The 21,484-nt window shown below is 36.1% G+C and overlaps 1 long non-coding RNA gene across 35 annotated transcripts in view; it reads left to right on the top strand.

The window, feature by feature from the left end:
• Positions 1-21,402, top strand: part of LOC147871640 (uncharacterized) — a 96,489-nt gene extending 75,087 nt beyond the window's left edge. For 29 of the 35 annotated variants that reach the window (XR_015538596.1, XR_015538599.1, XR_015538595.1 and 26 more), the window contains 11 exons: positions 410-603; positions 2,673-2,797; positions 4,108-4,226; positions 5,727-5,920; positions 7,989-8,113; positions 9,424-9,542; positions 11,055-11,248; positions 13,318-13,442; positions 14,742-14,860; positions 16,373-16,566; positions 18,301-21,402. This is a non-coding gene — a long non-coding RNA (uncharacterized LOC147871640). Of the gene's footprint in view, positions 1-409; positions 604-1,211; positions 1,395-2,672; positions 2,798-4,107; positions 4,227-5,726; positions 5,921-6,527; positions 6,711-7,988; positions 8,114-9,423; positions 9,543-11,054; positions 11,249-11,856; positions 12,040-13,317; positions 13,443-14,741; positions 14,861-16,372; positions 16,567-18,300 lie in introns of all 35 variants that reach the window. The other 6 variants (XR_015538573.1, XR_015538568.1, XR_015538569.1 and 3 more) reach the window with 6 other exon arrangements.
• Positions 21,403-21,484: the final 82 nt, after the last annotated feature.

Raw genomic sequence — 21,484 nt, 5'->3', positions numbered from 1 at the left:
CAATTCTTAGAGCATTGTTACATAAAATAAGACAAGCCTTTGCAATTTCCAATTGCCTCTGGAATGTGAGTAAAATTAATTGTTTACCCACACTCCGAGACACTTCATATTACAAAGTGAGAAAATGTCAGTGGCCTGAAGTATATTTTACTTTGTGTCCATATGCAAATTTTTATTTTCATTACAAAAATTCTGATATCGTGCTCAGGAAGGCGGTTGATCGATAACTTTGAAATTAAATTTTTGTGTTGGAAATTTAATTTTAAAATAATTTTTTAACTTAACTGTACTTTTCCAGATCAAATAATAAGTCACAAAATGGTTTGAAATGATCTCAGTTCTTATTTTCTTGAATAAAGAATATTTATAAATTTAAAATGTATTTTGTTGTTCATTGATGAAATCGCAGGCACCGTAAGGCAACAGACTGGAGACGCTGATGTTGCAGCTGTAACTAAAGGAATTGAGACATTAAAGATCCCAAATAGGACAGGTTGTGGGACTAAAGGAAGAAAAACTGGACTTGTCAACGCTTCGGAACAAAATTGCCATTCATTATGATGTGGAATTTAAACCTTCACCATTTCCAAAGAGGCTTTTGAGGTGTGTATAGCCCCATTATATTTTGCATACGATATGTACAGGTAAACTTTGTATGATTTTTTTATGGGATAAAGAATAATAAATATGTTAACATTAGTTTCAAAATGGTTTTATTTGGTTTTACAATAATTCACTCTGATTTGCATTTTTTGGTAACTGGTAAGATTTTAATTGTAAATATTTCAGTGTACTGTTGTCTTTTTCAATTATTTTACCCACAAATCTAAGAACTAAATCAGTTTTGAAGATACGTTGCATGTGAAAATGTGTGCGCTATAATACTAATACGTTTGAATCCAGCAAATACTGAACTTTTCTGCCTTCGTAGACTTTGGACGTCCATGGATATTTGTGTAGCTAGCAGCAAAAATGAATTTCTTCTTGGCTTTTACCTGTTGTCTATCTTCTTTAGGTCAGTCTGAATAATATTAAAACTTTTAATGACTTCCGTGTAAAAAGACCTTTTGCTACTCTGATAACTCAGAATAATGTGATGTTAATTTTCTCACATTAATTTGTATGTCGTTGTTAATAAGTAGGAGGCTAAATGTTTATGTTTTGTGTTTATACAATTTGGTAAAATCAATGCATTGCTTATATACTTACAGGTAGATTTTGATTAATCGGGTGTTGAGGAGGATATTTGGGCCTAGGAGAGAAGACAATGGGGCGTGGAGAAAACTGCACAATGACGAGCTTAAAAATCTGTACTGCTCCCCCAGTATTGTCAGGGTGATTAAGTCGAGAAGATTGAGATGGGCGGGGCATGTAGCGCGCATGGATGGGACAAGGTGTGCACCGGGTATTGGTTGGGAAACCTGAAGGAAAGAGACCGCTGGGGAGACCTAGACATAGATGGGAGGATAATCTCAGGCAGGATCTATGGGAGATAGGAGTTGAAGGAGAATGGATTTTGTTGGCCCAGGACAGGGTCCAGTGGAAGGCTTTGGTTAATTCGGTGATGAACCTTCGGGTTCGGTAAGCCATCTAGTTAGTTAGTTAGTTAGATTTTGATTACAGTTTGTTATTGTCAGTGTTGGTAAAATTCAATACAATTTTAAGAGCTAGCCGAGATTTTAGGGACCAAACGTAATGTGGTTGCCATGTGTTGCTGCATTTAACAGTACATTGCAATCAGGTCTTTTCTCATTGTGATTATGAATTAATGACTGCTGCCTCCATTATAGCATTATTTGTAGATGAATGTTGACATCGAGGATGTATTAATTGGTACAGCTCTTCTCTGGTTTAAGAGTATTACTGAATGTAATTGCACATTATGTATGAAGCTTCATTCTTTAGGTTTCAAAATCCTAAATTTTTGTTTCTGTAACAATACATGCTCTGGTCCAGTGGTTTTGAAATTGCGGGTCAGAATGAATTGTGAGGGTGCCTTGAAAGGGTCGCAAGCTTAACCTTTTCCTCACTGATTGTTGCATTTGTAACCACACTTGGAGGATACAATCAGGATCTTTGGTTAGCGTATGAACTGTAGTGATCTGATATGAACAGTTACATTATTTAATAAAACTATTAATAAGGTAGTATATTTGCGTCATATTGTGAATTAGGTTGATATTTTAATATTTTTTCCGTCAAATCACAATTTTTAATAAGATAATAAAATATTTAAAATATCATTTCACGTTCCGCATCGAATGATCGATTTACAAATTGGAACGTCTCTTACGACATGTTTCGGTTATATTTAACCGTCCTCAGGTATAAATTAGATTGGTAAATCTAAAACTCGAATTACAATCATTTACAATGTTATGCAGTTTATTGAAAATGTTATTATCAGATTACTCTTATATATTAGAACGAAGGTATTGTTTTTTATATGGCGTGGTTCATCTGATGTTCAATATTAGTCGGTGATGAGTTGATAGAGACATGACGTGTCTAGCGGAAGACATCTAGAAGTATTACTGTGTCGGGTCGAGGTTTAATACTGAATAGGATGTGCTGAATGGCAACTGCCTTGTGAACTGTATCTCCCCTCTTTTATGCATATATCGTGGAGTAATATTACCAAGAGATGGCAGACCAAGTTATCTGAATATTAGTGTTTCAGAAGAGCAGTTGTGTGTGTGATGGGGAACCAGCTTAGGTGGAGTTGGAGATGTGAAGAACCAGACAGAATGAAGCACCTGGAATGTTTGTGACTTGGATAAGGAAATGCATTATTCAGGTATGTTAGGGAGTAGAGTTTATTTACATTCCATAGATCCTTATTAGGACTAAACTAAAGGATGTTGTTCATTGATGAACTTGCAGGCACTGTAAAGCAACAGACTGGAGACGCTGATGTTGCAGCTGTAACTAAAGGAATTCAGACATTAAAGATCCCAAATAGGACAGGTTGTGGGACTAAAGGAATGAAAACTGTAGTAGAAACCAACTATTTATAAATTTTTCCTGTAGTGATGTTGCTTGGAACACAATTGAAGGTGTGATAGCGCATGTAATATAAACAAAAGTTTTGTTCTCACTGTAGACAGTTTTCCACTCTAAAATGAAAAAGATGTTTCTATCAGAAAGATTCTGATGTGTTTTTATGTTCAGTAAGACAAATATAATAGGAAGCATACTGGCAGTTTTAGTTATGTAATGTGATATCATCGAAGGCCAAGTTGAAGGAAAGCGAGGACTGGGAAGAAGACTGATACAGCTAACCGACGATCTGAAAGAAGGAAAGAAGATGAAGTTCCAGGAATTAAAACGAGAAGCTGAGAATAGGGAAAACTGGAGAGCTCTTTTTGGGCAGAGCAATGGACCTGTCGTAAGACAGAACACTGAATAATAATAATAATAATAATATAGTAAAAATTTGTGTCATGGTATTAAGCTTTAGTAAGAATCCTTTACATAAGATTGAATGAAAATACACTTGTTCTAGTCACGCACAACAGAATAGTATTGCGTGCCCACTAAGCAGTGTTATAAATTTGTGTGTAACTAATTTAAAATTGAAATTCATTAGTAAACCACTGTCAGCATAAGGAATAGCTTTCTGTTTCTGTCCATGATAATGTCACGGAGGATATTTACTGACAGACTACCGACGTCCATCTTCTGGCATTCGAAAGAACAGCTTCATTATTGCTTTTCAGGTGATGTCATAGTTATCTTTAGTAATCTTCCACCTTGTCCATAAATTTGTTGGCTGTCCGGTCTGTATTCGGTCCGTGGCCTCCTCGATTCTCCTCTTCCATTCGGTCCTCTGTTAGGTCCATCTGTCCGAGGCTTTGATTGAGGTGTAGTAAGTGATCAGTATCTTAATTTGTAAGTATTCCTTTGAGATGGCCTCCAACATGTGTCTAGCAAATCTCGTGTGAGCTCCTTTTAGTCATATTTCTTAATATCCACTTCAGTATTATATCTCATTCTTGTTCTAACCAGGAAGTCTAAGTAATTACCTAGTTGGTGGGCGTGTGCTAGCATTAACAGAGTGACTGTGACTGGTTGTGCTTCAACTGGATATTTCTTGTTATGTTCCAGACAGGCGTTGTTACATCAATGGACAACATTGTTCCTTTTAAGTACCTGCAGTTGCCACAGACAGAGCAAGACAATACAATGGCCTTCCAACTAAGTATTCAACTATTTTCAATTGCCAGGTAATACACAGAATCTGTTACATGCAATATTGTATTCATATTGAATCAATATATATTCATACGAAACAATCTCTACCAAAACGTACACGGAAGAAACTACTGCTGAGCAGACGGACCGAGCTTTAACACGACTTGTGTTCATGGTTCATCAATTTGATGCGTGCTCAAGGTTCTACTAGAAGGACGGTAGATTTATCACCTCCCTAAGCACTGCAGCTTACCTTATTTGATAGAGGAGTCTCAATGAGCTGACCTCTTGCTTCTAAGCAAGCCTCGCTCTTCTTCTATGGCTGTCCGGTCCATATTCCGTCCATGGCCTCCTCAATCCTCCTCTTTCATTTGGTCCTATCCTCTGTTAGGTCCGTCTGTCCGAGGCTTTGATTGAGGTTTAAAATCATCTTCCTTTTTAAAGTGCAACCCCCAACCTGGAGGACCTGAGTACCTGTCTTAGTCTGACCTCTCCCCCCTCGACCAATCTGGGTAGGGAGGCCCTACCAGCAGCTATGCTACCGCCAACATACCAAGCAAGCCTTGCGCCTTCTAAAATTATTTCTTCACATGTGATGGAGTTGCTATCTTGAAATATTAGCAGTCTCCCTTGGAATATTGCTAGTTTTTGCAAAGAACGCAAAGTACCATCTGCACAACAGACAGAACATCGCAGTCTCAAAATTTGGATGTAAGAATTTAAGAATTTGTGTAACATAATTTTGTGAGACAACAAAAACAGTCTCATGTCTTGGTAAATAGCGATACATAAAATACCAAAGGTGTTTCACACGACGTTAAGAAGAATAATGTAGTTGAATGCGTGTGTCGAGATAACGGACGACACTGCATTCAGCGTTAAAAATTGTATAAATATTTATAATTCAGGCTCTGAATATCCAGGTGTGCATTCTAAGCAATAAATTTGAGACAAATAATTACAAATATAATATAAATAGATTATGGATGGATACCAGGTAATATGACACTGTTGTGAGACAGTGGTGATGATGGAAGCCTGTTTGTCCTGTATACAAGGTGTATACTGTCCTGAAAAATGTAATAGAAGCTAGTTGGTTAAATTTGTGGCTCAATTCACAATCATCACAGCTATGCAATTCTTAGAGCATTGTTACATAAAATAAGACAAGCCTTTACAATTTCCAATTGCCTCTGGAATGTGAGTTTACCCACACTCCAAGACACTTCATATTACAAAGTCAGAAAATGTCAGTGGCCTGAAGCATATTTTACTTTGTATCCATATGCAAATTTTTATTTTCATTACGAAAATTCTGATATTGTGCTCAGGAAGGCGGTTGATCGATAACTTTGAAATTAAATGTTTGTGTTGGAAATTTAATTTTAAAATAATTTTTTAACTTAACTGTACTTTTCCAGATCAAATAATAAGTCACAAAATGGTTTGAAATGATCTCAGTTCTTATTTTCTTGAATAAAGAATATTTATAAATTTAAAATGTATTTTGTTGTTCATTGATGAAATCGCAGGCACCGTAAGGCAACAGACTGGAGACGCTGATGTTGCAGCTGTAACTAAAGGAATTGAGACATTAAAGATCCCAAATAGGACAGGTTGTGGGACTAAAGGAAGAAAAACTGGACTTGTCAACGCTTCGGAACAAAATTGCCATTCATTATGATGTGGAATTTAAACCTTCACCATTTCCAAAGAGGCTTTTGAGGTGTGTATAGCCCCATTATATTTTGCATACGATATGTACAGGTAAACTTTGTATGATTTTTTATGGGATAAAGAATAATAAATATGTTAACATTAGTTTCAAAATGGTTTTATTTGGTTTTACAATAATTCACTCTGATTTGCATTTTTTGGTAACTGGTAAGATTTTAATTGTAAATATTTCAGTGTACTGTTGTCTTTTTCAATTATTTTACCCACAAATCTAAGAACTAAATCAGTTTTGAAGATACGTTGCATGTGAAAATGTGTGCGCTATAATACTAATACGTTTGAATCCAGCAAATACTGAACTTTTCTGCCTTCGTAGACTTTGGACGTCCATGGATATTTGTGTAGCTAGCAGCAAAAATGAATTTCTTCTTGGCTTTTACCTGTTGTCTATCTTCTTTAGGTCAGTCTGAATAATATTAAAACTTTTAATGACTTCCGTGTAAAAAGACCTTTTGCTACTCTGATAACTCAGAATAATGTGATGTTAATTTTCTCACATTAATTTGTATGTCGTTGTTAATAAGTAGGAGGCTAAATGTTTATGTTTTGTGTTTATACAATTTGGTAAAATCAATGCATTGCTTATATACTTACAGGTAGATTTTGATTAATCGGGTGTTGAGGAGGATATTTGGGCCTAGGAGAGAAGACAATGGGGCGTGGAGAAAACTGCACAATGACGAGCTTAAAAATCTGTACTGCTCCCCCAGTATTGTCAGGGTGATTAAGTCGAGAAGATTGAGATGGGCGGGGCATGTAGCGCGCATGGATGGGACAAGGTGTGCACCGGGTATTGGTTGGGAAACCTGAAGGAAAGAGACCGCTGGGGAGACCTAGACATAGATGGGAGGATAATCTCAGGCAGGATCTATGGGAGATAGGAGTTGAAGGAGAATGGATTTTGTTGGCCCAGGACAGGGTCCAGTGGAAGGCTTTGGTTAATTCGGTGATGAACCTTCGGGTTCGGTAAGCCATCTAGTTAGTTAGTTAGTTAGATTTTGATTACAGTTTGTTATTGTCAGTGTTGGTAAAATTCAATACAATTTTAAGAGCTAGCCGAGATTTTAGGGACCAAACGTAATGTGGTTGCCATGTGTTGCTGCATTTAACAGTACATTGCAATCAGGTCTTTTCTCATTGTGATTATGAATTAATGACTGCTGCCTCCATTATAGCATTATTTGTAGATGAATGTTGACATCGAGGATGTATTAATTGGTACAGCTCTTCTCTGGTTTAAGAGTATTACTGAATGTAATTGCACATTATGTATGAAGCTTCATTCTTTAGGTTTCAAAATCCTAAATTTTTGTTTCTGTAACAATACATGCTCTGGTCCAGTGGTTTTGAAATTGCGGGTCAGAATGAATTGTGAGGGTGCCTTGAAAGGGTCGCAAGCTTAACCTTTTCCTCACTGATTGTTGCATTTGTAACCACACTTGGAGGATACAATCAGGATCTTTGGTTAGCGTATGAACTGTAGTGATCTGATATGAACAGTTACATTATTTAATAAAACTATTAATAAGGTAGTATATTTGCGTCATATTGTGAATTAGGTTGATATTTTAATATTTTTTCCGTCAAATCACAATTTTTAATAAGATAATAAAATATTTAAAATATCATTTCACGTTCCGCATCGAATGATCGATTTACAAATTGGAACGTCTCTTACGACATGTTTCGGTTATATTTAACCGTCCTCAGGTATAAATTAGATTGGTAAATCTAAAACTCGAATTACAATCATTTACAATGTTATGCAGTTTATTGAAAATGTTATTATCAGATTACTCTTATATATTAGAACGAAGGTATTGTTTTTTATATGGCGTGGTTCATCTGATGTTCAATATTAGTCGGTGATGAGTTGATAGAGACATGACGTGTCTAGCGGAAGACATCTAGAAGTATTACTGTGTCGGGTCGAGGTTTAATACTGAATAGGATGTGCTGAATGGCAACTGCCTTGTGAACTGTATCTCCCCTCTTTTATGCATATATCGTGGAGTAATATTACCAAGAGATGGCAGACCAAGTTATCTGAATATTAGTGTTTCAGAAGAGCAGTTGTGTGTGTGATGGGGAACCAGCTTAGGTGGAGTTGGAGATGTGAAGAACCAGACAGAATGAAGCACCTGGAATGTTTGTGACTTGGATAAGGAAATGCATTATTCAGGTATGTTAGGGAGTAGAGTTTATTTACATTCCATAGATCCTTATTAGGACTAAACTAAAGGATGTTGTTCATTGATGAACTTGCAGGCACTGTAAAGCAACAGACTGGAGACGCTGATGTTGCAGCTGTAACTAAAGGAATTCAGACATTAAAGATCCCAAATAGGACAGGTTGTGGGACTAAAGGAATGAAAACTGTAGTAGAAACCAACTATTTATAAATTTTTCCTGTAGTGATGTTGCTTGGAACACAATTGAAGGTGTGATAGCGCATGTAATATAAACAAAAGTTTTGTTCTCACTGTAGACAGTTTTCCACTCTAAAATGAAAAAGATGTTTCTATCAGAAAGATTCTGATGTGTTTTTATGTTCAGTAAGACAAATATAATAGGAAGCATACTGGCAGTTTTAGTTATGTAATGTGATATCATCGAAGGCCAAGTTGAAGGAAAGCGAGGACTGGGAAGAAGACTGATACAGCTAACCGACGATCTGAAAGAAGGAAAGAAGATGAAGTTCCAGGAATTAAAACGAGAAGCTGAGAATAGGGAAAACTGGAGAGCTCTTTTTGGGCAGAGCAATGGACCTGTCGTAAGACAGAACACTGAATAATAATAATAATAATAATATAGTAAAAATTTGTGTCATGGTATTAAGCTTTAGTAAGAATCCTTTACATAAGATTGAATGAAAATACACTTGTTCTAGTCACGCACAACAGAATAGTATTGCGTGCCCACTAAGCAGTGTTATAAATTTGTGTGTAACTAATTTAAAATTGAAATTCATTAGTAAACCACTGTCAGCATAAGGAATAGCTTTCTGTTTCTGTCCATGATAATGTCACGGAGGATATTTACTGACAGACTACCGACGTCCATCTTCTGGCATTCGAAAGAACAGCTTCATTATTGCTTTTCAGGTGATGTCATAGTTATCTTTAGTAATCTTCCACCTTGTCCATAAATTTGTTGGCTGTCCGGTCTGTATTCGGTCCGTGGCCTCCTCGATTCTCCTCTTCCATTCAGTCCTCTGTTAGGTCCATCTGTCCGAGGCTTTGATTGAGGTGTAGTAAGTGATCAGTATCTTAATTTGTAAGTATTCCTTTGAGATGGCCTCCAACATGTGTCTAGCAAATCTCGTGTGAGCTCCTTTTAGTCATATTTCTTAATATCCACTTCAGTATTATATCTCATTCTTGTTCTAACCAGGAAGTCTAAGTAATTACCTAGTTGGTGGGCGTGTGCTAGCATTAACAGAGTGACTGTGACTGGTTGTGCTTCAACTGGATATTTCTTGTTATGTTCCAGACAGGCGTTGTTACATCAATGGACAACATTGTTCCTTTTAAGTACCTGCAGTTGCCACAGACAGAGCAAGACAATACAATGGCCTTCCAACTAAGTATTCAACTATTTTCAATTGCCAGGTAATACACAGAATCTGTTACATGCAATATTGTATTCATATTGAATCAATATATATTCATACGAAACAATCTCTACCAAAATGTACACGGAAGAAACTACTGCTGAGCAGACGGACCGAGCTTTAACACGACTTGTGTTCATGGTTCATCAATTTGATGCGTGCTCAAGGTTCTACTAGAAGGACGGTAGATTTATCACCTCCCTAAGCACTGCAGCTTACCTTATTTGATAGAGGAGTCTCAATGAGCTGACCTCTTGCTTCTAAGCAAGCCTCGCTCCTCTTCTATGGCTCTCCAGTCCATATTCCGTCCATGGCCTCCTCAATCCTCCTCTTCCATTTGGTCCTATCCTCTGTTAGGTCCGTCTGTCCGAGGCTTTGATTGAGGTTTAAAATCATCTTCCTTTTTAAAGTGCAACCCCCAACCTGGAGGACCTGAGTACCTGTCTTAGTCTGACCTCTTCCCCCTCGACCAATCTGGGTAGGGAGGCCCTACCAGCAGCTATGCTACCGCCAACATACCAAGCAAGCCTTGCGCCTTCTAAAATTATTTCTTCACACGTGATGGAGTTGCTATCTTGAAATATTAGCAGTCTCCCTTGGAATATTGCTAGTTTTCGCAAAGAACGCAAAGTACCATCTGCACAACAGACAGAACATCGCAGTCTCAAAATTTGGATGTAAGAATTTAAGAATTTGTGTAACATAATTTTGTGAGACAACAAAAACAGTCTTATGTCTTGGTAAATAGCGATACATAAAATACCAAAGGTGTTTCACACGACGTTAAGAAGAATAATGTAGTTGAATGCGTGTGTTGAGATAACGGACGACACTGCATTCAGCCTTAAAAATTGTGTAAATATTTATAATTCAGGCTCTGAATATCCAGGTGTGCATTCTAAGCAATAAATTTGAGACAAATAATTGCAAATATAATATAAATAGATTATGGACGGATACCAGGTAATATCACACTGTTGTGAGACAGTGGTGATGATGGAAGCCTGTTTGTCCTGTATGCAAGGTGTGTACTGTCCTGAAAAATGTAATAGAAGCTAGTTGGTTAAATTTGTGGTTCAATTCACAATCATCACAGCTATGCAATTCTTAGAGCATTGTTACATAAAATAAGACAAGCCTTTGCAATTTCCAATTGCCTCTGGAATGTGAGTAAAATTAATTGTTTACCCACACTCCGAGACACTTCATATTACAAAGTGAGAAAATGTCAGTGGCCTGAAGTATATTTTACTTTGTGTCCATATGCAAATTTTTATTTTCATTACAAAAATTCTGATATCGTGCTCAGGAAGGCGGTTGATCGATAACTTTGAAATTAAATTTTTGTGTTGGAAATTTAATTTTAAAATAATTTTTTAACTTAACTGTACTTTTCCAGATCAAATAATAAGTCACAAAATGGTTTGAAATGATCTCAGTTCTTATTTTCTTGAATAAAGAATATTTATAAATTTAAAATGTATTTTGTTGTTCATTGATGAAATCGCAGGCACCGTAAGGCAACAGACTGGAGACGCTGATGTTGCAGCTGTAACTAAAGGAATTGAGACATTAAAGATCCCAAATAGGACAGGTTGTGGGACTAAAGGAAGAAAAACTGGACTTGTCAACGCTTCGGAACAAAATTGCCATTCATTATGATGTGGAATTTAAACCTTCACCATTTCCAAAGAGGCTTTTGAGGTGTGTATAGCCCCATTATATTTTGCATACGATATGTACAGGTAAACTTTGTATGATTTTTTTATGGGATAAAGAATAATAAATATGTTAACATTAGTTTCAAAATGGTTTTATTTGGTTTTACAATAATTCACTCTGATTTGCATTTTTTGGTAACTGGTAAGATTTTAATTGTAAATATTTCAGTGTACTGTTGTCTTTTTCAATTATTTTACCCACAAATCTAAGAACTAAATCAGTTTTGAAGATACGTTGCATGTGAAAATGTGTGCGCTATAATACTAATACGTTTGAATCCAGCAAATACTGAACTTTTCTGCCTTCGTAGACTTTGGACGTCCATGGATATTTGTGTAGCTAGCAGCAAAAATGAATTTCTTCTTGGCTTTTACCTGTTGTCTATCTTCTTTAGGTCAGTCTGAATAATATTAAAACTTTTAATGACTTCCGTGTAAAAAGACCTTTTGCTACTCTGATAACTCAGAATAATGTGATGTTAATTTTCTCACATTAATTTGTATGTCGTTGTTAATAAGTAGGAGGCTAAATGTTTATGTTTTGTGTTTATACAATTTGGTAAAATCAATGCATTGCTTATATACTTACAGGTAGATTTTGATTAATCGGGTGTTGAGGAGGATATTTGGGCCTAGGAGAGAAGACAATGGGGCGTGGAGAAAACTGCACAATGACGAGCTTAAAAATCTGTACTGCTCCCCCAGTATTGTCAGGGTGATTAAGTCGAGAAGATTGAGATGGGCGGGGCATGTAGCGCGCATGGATGGGACAAGGTGTGCACCGGGTATTGGTTGGGAAACCTGAAGGAAAGAGACCGCTGGGGAGACCTAGACATAGATGGGAGGATAATCTCAGGCAGGATCTATGGGAGATAGGAGTTGAAGGAGAATGGATTTTGTTGGCCCAGGACAGGGTCCAGTGGAAGGCTTTGGTTAATTCGGTGATGAACCTTCGGGTTCGGTAAGCCATCTAGTTAGTTAGTTAGTTAGATTTTGATTACAGTTTGTTATTGTCAGTGTTGGTAAAATTCAATACAATTTTAAGAGCTAGCCGAGATTTTAGGGACCAAACGTAATGTGGTTGCCATGTGTTGCTGCATTTAACAGTACATTGCAATCAGGTCTTTTCTCATTGTGATTATGAATTAATGACTGCTGCCTCCATTATAGCATTATTTGTAGATGAATGTTGACATCGAGGATGTATTAATTGGTACAGCTCTTCTCTGGTTTAAGAGTATTACTGAATGTAATTGCACATTATGTATGAAGCTTCATTCTTTAGGTTTCAAAATCCTAAATTTTTGTTTCTGTAACAATACATGCTCTGGTCCAGTGGTTTTGAAATTGCGGGTCAGAATGAATTGTGAGGGTGCCTTGAAAGGGTCGCAAGCTTAACCTTTTCCTCACTGATTGTTGCATTTGTAACCACACTTGGAGGATACAATCAGGATCTTTGGTTAGCGTATGAACTGTAGTGATCTGATATGAACAGTTACATTATTTAATAAAACTATTAATAAGGTAGTATATTTGCGTCATATTGTGAATTAGGTTGATATTTTAATATTTTTTCCGTCAAATCACAATTTTTAATAAGATAATAAAATATTTAAAATATCATTTCACGTTCCGCATCGAATGATCGATTTACAAATTGGAACGTCTCTTACGACATGTTTCGGTTATATTTAACCGTCCTCAGGTATAAATTAGATTGGTAAATCTAAAACTCGAATTACAATCATTTACAATGTTATGCAGTTTATTGAAAATGTTATTATCAGATTACTCTTATATATTAGAACGAAGGTATTGTTTTTTATATGGCGTGGTTCATCTGATGTTCAATATTAGTCGGTGATGAGTTGATAGAGACATGACGTGTCTAGCGGAAGACATCTAGAAGTATTACTGTGTCGGGTCGAGGTTTAATACTGAATAGGATGTGCTGAATGGCAACTGCCTTGTGAACTGTATCTCCCCTCTTTTATGCATATATCGTGGAGTAATATTACCAAGAGATGGCAGACCAAGTTATCTGAATATTAGTGTTTCAGAAGAGCAGTTGTGTGTGTGATGGGGAACCAGCTTAGGTGGAGTTGGAGATGTGAAGAACCAGACAGAATGAAGCACCTGGAATGTTTGTGACTTGGATAAGGAAATGCATTATTCAGGTATGTTAGGGAGTAGAGTTTATTTACATTCCATAGATCCTTATTAGGACTAAACTAAAGGATGTTGTTCATTGATGAACTTGCAGGCACTGTAAAGCAACAGACTGGAGACGCTGATGTTGCAGCTGTAACTAAAGGAATTCAGACATTAAAGATCCCAAATAGGACAGGTTGTGGGACTAAAGGAATGAAAACTGTAGTAGAAACCAACTATTTATAAATTTTTCCTGTAGTGATGTTGCTTGGAACACAATTGAAGGTGTGATAGCGCATGTAATATAAACAAAAGTTTTGTTCTCACTGTAGACAGTTTTCCACTCTAAAATGAAAAAGATGTTTCTATCAGAAAGATTCTGATGTGTTTTTATGTTCAGTAAGACAAATATAATAGGAAGCATACTGGCAGTTTTAGTTATGTAATGTGATATCATCGAAGGCCAAGTTGAAGGAAAGCGAGGACTGGGAAGAAGACTGATACAGCTAACCGACGATCTGAAAGAAGGAAAGAAGATGAAGTTCCAGGAATTAAAACGAGAAGCTGAGAATAGGGAAAACTGGAGAGCTCTTTTTGGGCAGAGCAATGGACCTGTCGTAAGACAGAACACTGAATAATAATAATAATAATAATATAGTAAAAATTTGTGTCATGGTATTAAGCTTTAGTAAGAATCCTTTACATAAGATTGAATGAAAATACACTTGTTCTAGTCACGCACAACAGAATAGTATTGCGTGCCCACTAAGCAGTGTTATAAATTTGTGTGTAACTAATTTAAAATTGAAATTCATTAGTAAACCACTGTCAGCATAAGGAATAGCTTTCTGTTTCTGTCCATGATAATGTCACGGAGGATATTTACTGACAGACTACCGACGTCCATCTTCTGGCATTCGAAAGAACAGCTTCATTATTGCTTTTCAGGTGATGTCATAGTTATCTTTAGTAATCTTCCACCTTGTCCATAAATTTGTTGGCTCTCCGGTCTGTATTCGGTCCGTGGCCTCCTCGATTCTCCTCTTCCATTCGGTCCTCTGTTAGGTCCATCTGTCCGAGGCTTTGATTGAGGTGTAGTATCTTAATTTGTAAGTATTCCTTTGAGATGGCCTCCGACATGTGTCTAGCAAATCTCGTGTGAGCTGCTTTTAGTCATATTTCTTAATATCCACTTCAGTATTATATCTCATTCTTGTTCTAACCAGGAAGTCTAAGTAATTACCTAGTTGGTGGGCGTGTGCTAGCATTAACAGAGTGACTGTGACTGGTTGTGCTTCAACTGGATATTTCTTGTTATGTTCCAGACAGGCGTTGTTACATCAATGGACAACATTGTTCCTTTTAAGTACCTGCAGTTGCCACAGACAGAGCAAGACAATACAATGGCCTTCCAACTAAGTATTCAACTATTTTCAATTGCCAGGTAATACACAGAATCTGTTACATGCAATATTGTATTCATATTGAATCAATATATATTCATACGAAACAATCTCTACCAAAACGTACACGGAAGAAACTACTGCTGAGCAGACGGACCGAGCTTTAACACGACTTGTGTTCATGGTTCATCAATTTGATGCGTGCTCAAGGTTCTACTAGAAGGACGGTAGATTTATCACCTCCCTAAGCACTGCAGCTTACCTTATTTGATAGAGGAGTCTCAATGAGCTGACCTCTTGCTTCTAAGCAAGCCTCGCTCTTCTTCTATGGCTGTCCGGTCCATATTCCGTCCATGGCCTCCTCAATCCTCCTCTTTCATTTGGTCCTATCCTCTGTTAGGTCTGTCTGTCCGAGGCTTTGATTGAGGTTTAAAATCATCTTCCTTTTTAAAGTGCAACCCCCAACCTGGAGGACCTGAGTACCTGTCTTAGTCTGACCTCTCCCCCCTCGACCAATCTGGGTAGGGAGGCCCTACCAGCAGCTATGCTACCGCCAACATACCAAGCAAGCCTTGCGCCTTCTAAAATTATTTCTTCACATGTGATGGAGTTGCTATCTTGAAATATTAGCAGTCTCCCTTGGAATATTGCTAGTTTTTGCAAAGAACGCAAAGTACCATCTGCACAACAGACAGAACATCGCAGTCTCAAAATTTGGATGTAAGAATTTAAGAATTTGTGTAACATAATTTTGTGAGACAACAAAAACAGTCTCATGTCTTGGTAAATAGCGATACATAAAATACCAAAGGTGTTTCACACGACGTTAAGAAGAATAATGTAGTTGAATGCGTGTGTCGAGATAACGGACGACACTGCATTCAGCGTTAAAAATTGTATAAATATTTATAATTCAGGCTCTGAATATCCAGGTGTGCATTCTAAGCAATAAATTTGAGACAAATAATTGCAAATATAATATAAATAGATTATGGATGGATACCAGGTAATATGACACTGTTGTGAGACAGTGGTGATGATGGAAGCCTGTTTGTCCTGTATGCAAGGTGTATACTGTCCTGAAAAATGTAATAGAAGCTAGTTGGTTAAATTTGTGGTTCAATTCACAATCATCACAGCTATGCAATTCTTAGAGCATTGTTACATAAAATAAGACAAGCCTTTGCAATTTCCAATTGCCTCTGGAATGTGAGTAAAATTAATTGTTTACCCACACTCCGAGACACTTCATATTACAAAGTGAGAAAATGTCAGTGGCCTGAAGTATATTTTACTTTGTGTCCATATGCAAATTTTTATTTTCATTACAAAAATTCTGATATCGTGCTCAGGAAGGCGGTTGATCGATAACTTTGAAATTAAATGTTTGTGTTGGAAATTTAATTTTAAAATAATTTTTTAACTTAACTGTACTTTTCCAGATCAAATAATAAGTCACAAAATGGTTTGAAATGATCTCAGTTCTTATTTTCTTGAATAAAGAATATTTATAAATTTAAAATGTATTTTGTTGTTCATTGATGAAATCGCAGGCACCGTAAGGCAACAGACTGGAGACGCTGATGTTGCAGCTGTAACTAAAGGAATTGAGACATTAAAGATCCCAAATAGGACAGGTTGTGGGACTAAAGGAAGAAGAACTGGACTTGTCAACGCTTCGGAACAAAATTGCCATTCATTATGATGTGGAATTTAAACCTTCACCATTTCCAAAGAGGCTTTTGAGGTGTGTATAGCCCCATTATATTTTGCATACGATATGTACAGGTAAACTTTGTATGATTTTTTTATGGGATAAAGAATAATAAATATGTTAACATTAGTTTCAAAATGGTTTTATTTGGTTTTACAATAATTCACTCTGATTTGCATTTTTTGGTAACTGGTAAGATTTTAATTGTACATATTTCAGTGTACTGTTGTCTTTTTCAATTATTTTACCCACAAATCTAAGCACTAAATCAATTTTTACGATGTTTTGATGATATGTTGCATGTGAAAATGTGTGTGCTATAATAGCAATACATTTGAATCCAGCAAATACTGAACTTTTCTGCCTTCAAAGACTTTGGACATCCATGGATATTTGTGTAGCTAGCAGCAAAAATGAATTTCTTACCTGTTGTCTATCTTGTTTAGGTCGGTTTGAACAATATTAAAACTTTTAATGACTTGCATGTAATAAAGACCTTTTGCTACTCTGATAACTCAGAATAATATGATGTTAATTTTCTCACATTAATTTGTATGTTGTTAATAAGTAGGAGGCTAAATGTTATGTTCTGTATTTATACAATTTGGTAGAATCAATGCATTGCTTATATACTTACAGGTAGATTTTGATTAAAGTTTGTTATTGTCAACATTGTAAGTGTTGGTAAAATTCAATACAATTTTAGGAGCTAGCCAAAACTTTAGGGACCAAACGTAATGTGGTTGCCAGGTCTTCCTACATTTCACAGTACATTGCAAGGAGGACCTTTCTCATTGTGATTTTGAATTAATGACTGCTGCCTCCATTATAGCTTTATTTGTAGATGAATGTTGACATCGAGGATGTATTGATTGGTACAGCTCTTCTCTGGTTGAAGAGTATTACTGCAAATTATGCATGAAGTTTAAAGAATGTTGCCTTCAGTGTTAAGGTTTCAAAATCCTAAATTTTTGTTTTTGTTACAATACATGCTCTGGTCCAGTGGTTTTGAAATTGCGGGTCAGAATGAATTGTGAGGTTGCCTTGAAAGGGTCACAAGCTTAACTTTTTCCTCACTGATTGTTGCATTTGTAACAACACTTGGAGGATACAATCAGGATCTTTGGTTAGTGTATGAACTGTAGTGATCTGATAAGAACAGTTCCATTATTTAATAAAACTATTAATGATAAACTGTTTGCACAGCTTTATTCAGTCAGACTTTCATACATCATTTTTCTGTTTTGACATGTTTCTACTATACCAGGTGATCTTATGGCAGTAAATACTAAATGTATGATAATTCTTACAACAAAGATAGGATTGACCTGTTCATTTACAGGTTTGGGTCCATTGCATGAGCTTTATATAAACTATGTTTATTTGTCATAAGAGATATTTTGTTTTGAGGTTATGTGCATTGTTTTTTATAACAATAAATATTCAAATTATATAAGTTGAAATATAAACTTATAGTATGTAGCATCTAGCTTTCTTGAAGTTAACGACATTTCCAGGTGCTAGCATTGTTAAGACACAAGTAGTTTGGTCTGTAATTTCAAAAAATCTTGGTGTTAAAATGTTATTGCACAGTGTAGAAGACTAGGCTGCTTCAATTATAAACATGTATTTTATGCAGATTGTGTATGTTGTATTGAATTTTTATGCTTATAAATATATCATGTTTCTCTATGTTTCTAGTTTTGTTAGAACTACTGTTGAAACTGTATAACATTTTGTGTAATTATACATAATTCCTTATTTCAGACGTGCAATGGAAGAATTCAGGCGGAAAAATTTTCCTGATCGATATCTAGCTTTTAATGGGAGGAAAAACTTGTACAGTACTCGAGAGCTGCCAGAGGTATGTTTGGTTTAATTTAACAAGTGTAAGCTGTTGCTGCTGGTAATGTTGATGTGGATGTAAAGACATACAACTTGTGATGGAGGCAGTACGCTCCTTTGAAACATTGATCAACTTGTACCAGACTAAACAGTGCAACATCCCAGAAGACAGCCATCTTCATACTTATCGTTGTGAAAGTCTCAAGTTTTGCCATATCAGAGTTAATTTAAAAAGTTAGTTTCCCTTTGTATCACTGTAACTTTGTCTTCCAGTGTATGTGTTGTAAAATTTATAAGTGTTCAGTTCTGAACATTATGGTACATACAGCTATTGAAAGTGATACTGTGATACTCTGTAGCAAAGAACTAAAGTATTTTTTTCTTCAGAAAACTGAAAGTTTCATGGTGCATGATGATGAATCTGTTAGGGTTAAAAAGTGTGAGATTACCATCAAATACACACCCCAAGTTGATTTTGGATCCCTCTCTCCATGCATGAGCAGTGAACGTACACTGGAAATCCCACAGAAAGCTATTCAGATTGTGGATGTTGTGCTGTGCAATGCACCATCTTTGCATGGGTAAGTAGTTAATTAGCTGTTTTGTGACTCTTGGTGTACCAGAAACATCTGATTGGTCTGTAAGGTATTCATCAATACTGTGTCAGTTACAGAGATTGTGTAGTGTCAAATGAAGTGGGTAGATAACTAACTAACTAGATGGCTTACCGAACCCGAAGGTTCATCACCGAATTAACCAAAGCCCTCCACCGGACCCTGTCCTGGGCCAACAAAATCCAGTCTCCTTCAACTCCTATCTCCCATAGATCCCGCCTGAGATTATCCTCCCATCTACGTCTAGGTCTCCCCAGCGGTCTCTTCCCCTCAGACGTCCCGACCAATACCCGGTGCACACCTCTTGTCCCATCCATGCGCGCTACATGCCCCGCCCATCTCATTCTTCTCGACTTAGTCACCCTGACAATATTGGGAGAGCAGTACAGATTTTTAAGCTCGTCATTCTGCAGTCTTCCCTCTTAGGCCCAAATATCCTCCTCAACACCTGCAATCTGTGTACATACATACATACATACATACATCTTTATTACATTTAATGGATCCATAAGTTAGTCAGATGACAATAGGATGTAGAATAAGTCATACTAATACAATACATGTTATACAAATACAAGTCATACTATTATATAAATGTCACAAAAATACAAACAAAGGATAAATTACGACTTACTTGTAGACATTAGGAATTCATCGACAGAGTAAAAGGAGTGTGTAATTAAGTATCTTTTCAATGCTGTTTTAAATTGTGCCTTTTTATTTACAAGACTTGAGAGATTAGATGGTAGACTGTTGAAAATTTTGATCCCTGCATAATATGCACTCTTCTGAAAACATGAGAGGTTGGCAATTGGTCTATGAAGCTGATTTTTATTCCTTGTGTTGACACTGTGTATAGCAGAATTAGTTTGAAAGAGTTCTTGGTTATTTAAAATAAAATTCATTAATGAGAATATGTATTCACAAGATAGAGCTAAGATCTCTAATCTCTTAAATAGACTTCTACATGAATTCCTAGGTTTTACACCAGCCAATAACCTAACAATTTTCTTTTGTAAAGTGAATATCTTTTTGATGTTTGATGAATTTCCCCCCAAAATTATTCCATATTTCATTAAAGAGTAAAAATAGGCAAAATATACTGATCTGAGTGTGTCAGAGTTGCTGACATGCAACAGAGATCTAACTGCGTAACATGCGCCACTTAACTTAGGTATCAGTTTATCAATATGATTAATCCAATTTAGGTGATTATCAATTTGCAAACCCAAGAATTTTGTGTTTATTGACTCTTGTATATACTTCCCATTATAACCAATACTTAAAACACATTGTGGTGAGTTATTTGTTATAAATTTTATTATATTCGTTTTATCTAGATTTAGGGCCAGCTTGTTAGCAGTAAACCATTTACTCATATGAGACAGAACTATGTTTGATGTTGAACAGAAATCATCAAAATTTTTATTTGAAATTATGACGCTTGTGTCATCAGCAAATATTATGGGTTCTGTTAAAGTATTTATTGTTTTTATTGTTGGAGGAAGGTCATTTACATATATTATAAAAAGCAGGGGCCCTAAAATTGACCCTTGGGGAACTCCATGTTTTATTGTTCCCCAGTTTGAGAAAAAATTTCGTTTGTTTTTAGGTGCTTTTAATTCAACCTTTTGCTTTCTAACTGTTAAATAGGAACTGAACCATTGCACTGCTATTCCTTGAATGTCATAAAAATGCAATTTATCCAACAAAATTTCATGATTTACACAGTCAAAAGCTTTTGCTAAATCACAGAAAATTCCTCCAACATGCATTTTTTGGTTAATAGATTTAAGCACATTGTCTGTTAGCTTGAAGGCTGCATCTTCAGTGGATACACCTTTCCTGAAGCCAAATTGTTCCGGGACTAATATGTTGTTAGCATGCATATGATGACTTAATCTATTGTACATAATCTTCTCAAGCACTTTAGAAAAGGTAGTTAAAAGTGAAATTGGCCTGTAATTTGTCATATTGGTTTTGTCCCCTTTCTTGTACAGTGGTCGTACTACTGATATTTTAAGGCGGTCAGGGAAAATGCCTGTGTATAATGAGTGATTACAAATGTGGGTTAATGGACGACTAATTAGAGCTGAACAAGCCTTCAAAATTTTACTTATTTCATCATAACCTGATGAGTTTTTTGATTTGAGGGAATTTATTACACTTTTCACCTCAGTTTCGGTGGTTGGAATGATATTAAGGCCAGAAAATTTTACAGGAAATGCAGCTTTTAAAATGGAAACAGCATCTTCTGTCCCTGTTTGATTTAAATTTAAGCATTCAGTAATTGTTAGAAAAAACTTATTGAAGGCATTAGCCACTGTTCCAGGATCATTTACTTTTTCATTGTTTATTAGAAGAGATGGCATCTGTTCTGATAAATATATTTTTCCTGTCTCCCTTTTTATTATGTTCTATGTTGTTTTTATTTTATTGTCTGATTTTTCTATAAGTCTACTGTAATGCTGCTTTTTAGCCTCTTTTATATG

Source organism: Zootermopsis nevadensis, unplaced genomic scaffold, assembly GCF_977971745.1.
Source record: "Zootermopsis nevadensis isolate Lab colony 2312 unplaced genomic scaffold, Znev_1.0 Znev_ptg000045l, whole genome shotgun sequence".
Classification (NCBI taxonomy): Eukaryota; Metazoa; Arthropoda; class Insecta; order Blattodea; family Termopsidae; genus Zootermopsis; species Zootermopsis nevadensis.
Note: the sequence above shows the minus strand (reverse complement) of the source record. Positions and strands in the feature narration are given on the sequence as shown.